Below are 8,385 nucleotides of genomic sequence, written 5' to 3'. Positions count from 1 at the left end.
CTGTGTGCAGTACAGGTAACTGACACTTTTCACTGTTTTATTGTTTTGTCTCCAGGGGCAAATTTAGTGATTTGGGGGCCCTGGACAAACTCAGTCATGGGGCCTCCTTTGTGCCTTATTTTCATCCTTTGTCTAATTGAGAATGTTGGTATTGGTGGTGGTAGATGAACTACTCAAAACGTGAAACTATTAATACCACCACCACCATAGTCTGTTAAAGTAAAAGTCTTGTATTTAAAAATGCACTTAGATATGAGTATGATCATATATTTTGTGTGTAAAATCTTAATCTCTAAAGTAACCAGTAACAAACTGTCAGATAAATGTAGTAGAATGACAAGTAGTGTTTCCTTCTGAAAGAGAAGGAACTGACTAAAGTTGCATAAAATTGAAATATTAAATTAATGTACATGTACCTCATGACTGTAAGCATAATACTTCAGCAAATGTACTTGGTTAGTTTTCAACAGATGGTACTAAATAGGTTGATGATTTCTATAATTTCTATGACTGCAATCATTTACCAGGTTTTTCCTTTCCTTCTCTGACATGAACTGCTCACTGAACCAGCCAGTGAAAAGTAACTCAATTCATTTACTCAAGTGAGGTAGGCTAATTGTACTCAAGGCTACTTGAATATTATACTACTTATACTACTTTATATCCTCCACTACATTTGCAGATTTGCAGTTTGCAGTTTTGATACAAAATATATGAACTGATAAAATAGGATGCATCATTATAGATTAAATTACCCAGTTTTTGGCCTATATAGGGTAGTCAAAGTTGCTTATAAGGTAATGCATCTGTAATAATAATACAAGTGACATGTAACATATTATAACAAAGTAAAACTTTAAATGCAGGACTTTGACTTGTTATGGAGTATTTCTATACTGCAGTCTGAATACTTCTTCCACCACTGAGCCCAGCAGATTGCTGCACATTGTCTTCCTCTGTCCCTCTGTCCTGAAAGCAGTTTTATTTTTTTATAAGCTACTAGTTGACTCTCTTTCTATATATTATCATCATTCTCTTTGACTGTTGTCATGGGGATTTGGGGGAAAGAGGGTCGGTGCTCCCATCATCTACCAAGTGAATCAATGGGACAGGAAAACATTAGAAACTGTGGTCCTGCTAGTTGTTTCGGGGGAACAACAGAGAAGCAGGTCACCTTCAATGATTGCATTACTTTTCCCCTTTGGTTTTTCCTTTGAAAGGCATAGCCCTGTCTCAATGCGTTGAATTGCACGTTACCTAAAGGAGTTTCTGCATCCTCAGCAACATGTTATTGTGCAACAGTCTCAGCTGCTCCTCCAGTGATGTAATAGTCCATTAATCTTTAGTGAGCATCGATAATGTTTTTTTTTTTTTTTTAAATGTGCTTGGGGGGTCCTTTTGCAAGTGCATGAGTTAGAATATTAACATAATTTTATGTTTTATATCATATCTAAATCATAATAATCTATAGCGACTGGAAGTGGCGTACCTTGCCTAATGGTAAAGTCTTCCCTGATCATCTCTCATTACTCTGATAATTTAATGTAAAAGGTGTTTGTGTTTGTCTTCAGATCAGATCAGATCAGATCTCTGTTAACCATTTGTGTTCAGGATCATGAACTGTTCTCAGGGTGGAGCTGGGCAGAGTCCTTAAATACCATCCTCAAGTACAAGTATTGTTTCTTTATAAGACATAATCAAAATAACTACTTGGGTAAGAAAGTATCTACTGAAAAAAATACTTGAATAGTGAGTAACTTCACAAGTAACTAAAATCAGTGTTCCATATTTTTCCCTATTCTTTTTGTGGACATGACTGACACCATTGATGTTGTTCCTCAGATGAAGGTAAAGAAGTGAGCACACACACCTGAAGGCCTAACGATATATATCTGTATCTGTTAACTACAAACAGTTAGATATACAGTGTAAGATCATATTCTCTAGTATTACCTCTTAAATGTAATCTCACAACACCAATGTAAATATTATATTACATTAATCCACAGTATCAGTACATTAATTAATTAATATTATATTACAACATGTTTTTATGCCGCACCTGCCATCTTGTCTCCTGTACTGTGAATGTGGATGTTTTTATATACATTAAGAACTAGTCCAAGAATTGATTCTTGAAGGCATTAGACAACTGTTTCCACAGACTGTGTAAATTAGTACTCCAGTAAAATAATTTTTTATGTATAAATATTTATGTGGCTTACTGCGTTGTTTGTTTCATTGCCATTATATTTTATTTGTTATTTTTACATGTTCGAAATAAAATAAATCTAAAAAATAATCTAATCTAAAAAAAATTAATAATAATCTAAAAGTAAACAAATTTAATGTGTGAAATAGCCAACCCTAACTGACAGTCAGGTCATTAACTTTAAGTAGTTTTTACTTCAATATTTTCATCATAGCCTACATGAATTACCATGTCTAATTAAATGTCTAATACCCCCACACAGACACACACTTTTAGCAGTGTAGCTTGAATATTTACATGTTGAGAGAAAGCACAAGTAGTTTAATGTTTAATATTAACAATAATAATGGATTAGATTTATATAGCACTTTATCTTGATACCCAAAATGTTTCTCAGTGAAGGGGGAAACTCACCTCAGCCAACACCAATGTGTAGCACCCACCTGAGTGATGCATGGCAGCCATTTTGCACCAGAACTCTCACCACACATCAGCTTGAGGTGGAGAGAGAGGGAATCATTGAGCCAGTTACACTGGGGAATGATTAGGTGGCCAGATGGAGAGAGCCAGGTTGGGGATTTTTGCCAGGACAGCAGGGAACCCCCCACTCTTTGCAATAAGTGCCATAGGATCTTTAATGACCACAGTGAGTCAGGCCCTCAGTTTAATGTTGCATCTGAAGGATGGCATCTCCAACAGCACAGTGTCTCCGTCACTGCACTGGGGCATTTGGGATTTATTAGGACTGGAAGGGAGAGTGCCCCCTACTGGCCCACCACCACCTCCAGCAGCAACTTAGTCCTTCCCAGGATGACCAAGATGATTATCAAGTGAGCTATAGATTTTAAAGGCAGTCACAGGTATACGGACATGAGAGGGAGAAAGGAGTAAATAAAAATTCACCAGAAAGACAAGCAGCCCTTTGTCCATGCTATTAGCAATCAGGAAGTTGCCCCTGTGCTTAGTCTTCAGTTCAGTCATCAGAATGATAATAATCACTGGCTAGCTTCATCAATGTTCAATCCAGTCACCACTTCAGATGCCGTACAGTCACCGCACAAATATAATGGGACAATAGGTAATGGCTATTTTCTGTACAGTGATAAGATGGAAAATTGTCTCAGCCAGAGCTCAGCAGCCGAGGTCAGAGGTTCCCAGTGATCAGTCTTCCCAGCAGCATCCAACAGACCTGCACTCCATATTTATGGTGTGTACATGTACAAACACACCTTTTACTATTAAATACTAAAGTACCATTCAGGTCTTAACAGTGTCCATGCTGCTCTGTTTAGACCAGCAGGCCTTCAGACTTACAGATGAATCAGATGTTTATCAGTTTAAATTAAATGTTCCGTTTTTCTCTGTTCCAGCTGCTGGAGGAGAACATTGTTACTTTTGTGAAGAATGAGCTGAGCAGAGTCCAGAGGGTTTTGAGTCCAGACTACCCAAAAGGCTTACAGAGTCAGAGGGAGGATGAGGAGGTGTTGGACAGTGAGGAGGAAGAGCAGAGGAGGAGCAGCAGAAAGGCATTTCTGAAGATCCCACTGCACTTCCTGAAGAGAATGAAGCAGGAGGGGCTGGCTGACCTTCTGCAGAGCAGTGAGATAATTTTAACAGATTTAACATGATAGAGAGGTAATGGAGACAACATGGGAGAAGTTTACATTTTGAAACTCTGATGCACACATATGCATCAGATCAGAGTCTGTTTGTACTCCACTGATGAGCTGAATAAAACTGATGGAGGATACAAATTATATAAATACACTTTAATGTTTGATCTTCCTGACTTTCTGTTGGACCCTATCACTGATTTTATTTATTGTTTGTTCATTCAAGAACATTCAGTTCTGCAGAGTGCCAACATAAACTCAAGTTTAACCTGAAGGAGAAGTTCCAGTGTGTGTTTGAGGGGATTGCTAAAGCAGGAAGCCCAAGCATTCTGAACCAGATCTACACAGAGCTCTACATCACAGAGGGAGGGACTGCAGAGGTCAGTGATGAACATGAGGTCAGACAGATTGAAACAGCATCCAGGAAACCTGTCAGACCAGAAACAACCATCAGATGTAAAGATATCTTTAAAGCCTCACCTGGAAGAGATGAATCAATCAGAATGGTGATGACAAAGGGAGTGGCTCGCATTGGTAAAACAGTCTTAACACAGAAGTTCACTCTGGACTGGGCTGAAGACAAAGCTAACCAGGACATACAGTTCATATTTCCATTCACTTTCAGGGAGCTGAATGTGCTGAAACAGAAAAAGTACAGCTTGGTGGAAAGAAAAAATAAAATTTTCAAACTGTTGTCATTAATATTTAGGCTTACTGGCTGTAAACTCTCAGAGAGAAGTTGTGAAGCTCTGTCCTAGGTTCTCAGCTCCCAGTCCTCTAATCTGAGAGAGCTGGAACTTAGTAACAGCAACCTACAGGATTCGGGAGTGAAGCTGCTGTCTGCTGGACTGGAAAGTCCCTACTGTACACTGGAATTTATCCGGTGAGGTCATAGTACAGTTTGTCTTAAATGAATTGAGAAATTTAACAAATATGAACTCTGGCTAAGACAGAGAATTCATTGATGCTTTGATATTGTGTATTTTATATTACTGAATGTTTGTTTTTCACTTTTTCAATCATAAACTGAGATCTTTGTTCCTTCTGTGTGTCCCTGTGACAAAAAAAAAATATTCGTCTTCTTGTTCATTATTGTCTCTTCAGGCTGAGTGGCTGTAACCTCTCAGAGAGAAGCTGTGCAGCTCTGTCCTCAGTTCTCAGCTCCCAGTCCTCTAGTCTTAGAGAGCTGGTCCGAGTAACAACAACCTGCAAGGTTCAGGAGTGAAGCTGCTGTCTGCGCTACTAGAGAGATCACACAGCAGACTGGTAACTCTCAGGTTAGTGTTCCATTGTTCAAAATGATGACCCTCTGAGCTCTAATTTACGTGAATTGACTGACTGAAATTCTTCTTCAGGCTGAGTGGCTGTAACCTCTCAGAGAAAAGCTGTGCAGCTCTGTCCTCAGTTCTCAGCTCGCAGTCTTCTAATTTGAGAGAACTGGATCTGAGTAACAACAACCTGTGGGATTCAGGTGTGAAGCCGCTGTCTGCTGGACTGGAGAGATCACATTGCAGACTGGAAACTCTCAAGTCAGTGTTCACATGTTTCTAAAGGTTATTTCAGCAAGTTTAGTTTGGATGAGTTGGCCTTCTAATTACATGAGTGGACCAACTGTTAAAGTGGAAACACTTCAAGGTTTGAAGATTGAGATTGAAACCTACAAAGACCTTACCCCAGTATATTTTTAGTCAGGGATTGCACTCTGAGAGTGACACTCTGTTTGCCAGAAATACTAATATTTTACCAAGTTTACCAAAGTTTGTGTGTGTGTTTGTGTATTTAGTCTGTCAGGGTGTCTGATCACAGAGGAAGGCTGTGCTTATCTGGCTTCAGCTCTGAGCTCCAACCCCTCTCATCTGAGAGAGCTAGACCTGAGCTACAATCATCCAGGAGACTCAGGAGAGAAGGTGCTGTCTGCTGGACTGAAGAATCCACACTGGAGACTGGACACTCTCAGGTATGAACAGACAGATGGACACACACTCTGACTAACTGAGGAACGCTGGTTCATGATAAATGGTGTATATGAGTTAAGTTGTATGAAGTTGATTGTGACTTTGTCTCTTCTTCCAGGGCGGACCATGGTGGACTGCAGAGACTGAAACCTGGTCTGAGGAAGTGTGAGTGTGTTTTAAGGATAATTACCGTTTATTTCAACTGGATGTATTTCCCATAAATGTTTTCATTGTGGCTTTATGGGTCAGGTTAACTTTACACTCTCAGCTCTGTTATAGAGATTTGGGGAAAATAAGGACTAAAACAAAACAATGTTTATTAGGACAAACTGCTGAGCCTTGTTGAAGAAATTATTCAAAAGCTCTCTTCTTTAAGATGCAAAATTAATTTTGAAGAACAAGACAAAAAGTTTGTATAAAATGTTGCTCCAGAACCTTTGCACATAGAGAGAGCAGAGGACTGGCCTCTGGCGTTGTTTCCTACACTACTGTATACCTAGTTACAAACAAGTCTCAAGTTACACCACTGGCCGTTGCTCTTTCAAAATGAATCAGTGCAAGATGATGGAAGCTTAGGACAACAGTGCAATGCAGAGTGACTCTGTTTCCTGCTCTGAGCTCTGATGCTCTAACCCTCGGCTCTGGTGTTAAATGCAGTGAAGTCAGCTAAACTAAAAAACTTTTTAAACAGACATGTACCAGTGTCTCTACCTACGCTTTTTATTTCTCTGACGTTTTCATATCACAAATGATGAACAACAGCATTAAAACATGAATCTTACAGGTAAACATGAGACTCATGTGGCTGTTATATCAATTTAGTGTGGGGCGGCTGCTCTGCAGGTGCACTTGATTTGATTTTAACTGCAGTAACCAGGTGGAGATAAGCATCCTGAATTTGCACTCGAAATGCTGTGAAAACTTTCATTTACAATTTCCACCGCAGCCTCCATGATAATCAAACGGGAAAGGCAGAAAAAAGGCATCATAGAGGCATGAGGGAGAGCGCACAGTTAAACCATTCCAAATAACAATCACTCTGATAAAACACTCAATGCAGAGTGAAAAATGAGAGACATCCGCAGAGTGAGACAGATGAAATAGCAGGGGGAGTCAACAGATAATTAGAATAGTTAGAATTAAAATTATTTCTCTTTCAAATCAAACATCCCGATATATGAGTGGACGACTTGTAACTGACTTTATAACCTTTTTTTGACTCAAACATTGCTTAACCATTTCATTAATATCATACCCTTATGAAGTAGCATATCACATTTCATGTGATATGCTACTTCAATACCCTTTACCATCAAATATTAGTGGGACAACTACAGAAAATTGTAGATGAACATTTGATATCCAGGAATTCACATTATAGACTAGTAATGATGCATTTGCACACATGAGGAATAAAACTGGTTTGTTGAATTATATCTAATATCATTCACAAAGGGGAAATCAACTATTAACAGCTATTAACATTTTAAGTGATTATGGATTATGGTTTTCTGTGAAACTAATATTTAACAGATGATAACCTGCAGCTGGATTGTGTCTTCTCTCGATCAGATGCCTGTGAACTGGAACTGGACACAAACACAACAAATGGATTCCTCAAAGTGTCAACAACAACAGGAAGGTTACACATGTGGAGGAGGATCAGTCATATCCTGATCATCCAGACAGATTTGACTCATGTCTTCAACTGCTGTGTAGAAATGAGCTGACTGGTCGCTGTTACTGGGAGGTCAAGTGGAGAGGAATGGTTCATATATCAGTGAGTTACAGAGGACTCAAAAGGAAAGAAGGGAAAGACAGAGCTGACTGTCTGTTTGGAATGAACGATCAGTCCTGGAGTCTGAGCTGCTCTGATGATGGTTACTATGTCTGTCACAATGACAGAAGAACACACATATCCATCCCCTCCTCCTCCTCTGCCTCTAACAGAGTAGCAGTGTATGTGGACTGCCCTGCTGGTATTCTGTCCTTCTACAGAGTCTCCTCTGGTACACTGATCCACCTCCACACCTCCAACACTACATTCTCTCAACCTCTGTACGCTGCATTTGGGTTTCAGCTGTTCTGGCCTTCTTCATCAGTGTCTCTGTGTTCCCTGTAGGAAGGAGAGTCTCTCCTGTGTACAGAGATTCAGAGAACATTACACACATTGCACTGTGAAGCAGAGCTGTCTCAGCATCAATTAGAAAATAATATTTTGTGTCATTTTGATTTCTTGTTTCTGTCAGTATCCAATGAGCAGCATCTAGCCCTGTATTCATGTTTTAATATAACAAAATCTTTAAACTGTCCAGTCACAGCGAGGGAGAATAAGCCATTTATCTTAACTAGTGCAGTGCAGTACTGTTTGGAACAGGCCGATTTACATCGGATGACTGGTTCTCGAGATGCGTGAAGGACAAACCCACATGCATACATACATAGAGACAGACAGAGATTCCTTGCTTTATATAGAGAGATGTATTTATCAATACATCATTCTACTATTTTTCAGCACACATATTGTATGTGCAGTTATTTTTCCCATTTACTGATTGGTTACTCACTGTTAAAAGAAGCTGAGTGAAACTGCTTTTATAGAGTT

The 8,385-nt window shown here is 39.3% G+C and overlaps 1 long non-coding RNA gene across 1 annotated transcript; it reads left to right on the top strand.

The window, feature by feature from the left end:
* The first annotated feature begins 5,617 nt into the window (after positions 1-5,617).
* Positions 5,618-7,407, top strand: LOC137172388 (uncharacterized). Its single transcript, XR_010924963.1, has 3 exons — positions 5,618-5,782; positions 5,899-5,945; positions 7,353-7,407. It is a non-coding gene; the product is annotated as an uncharacterized lncRNA (long non-coding RNA).
* Positions 7,408-8,385: the final 978 nt, after the last annotated feature.

The sequence above is a fragment of the Thunnus thynnus genome, chromosome 20 (genome assembly GCF_963924715.1).
Source record: "Thunnus thynnus chromosome 20, fThuThy2.1, whole genome shotgun sequence".
Classification (NCBI taxonomy): domain Eukaryota; kingdom Metazoa; phylum Chordata; class Actinopteri; order Scombriformes; family Scombridae; genus Thunnus; species Thunnus thynnus.
This window is presented reverse-complemented; position numbering and strand designations above follow the sequence as displayed.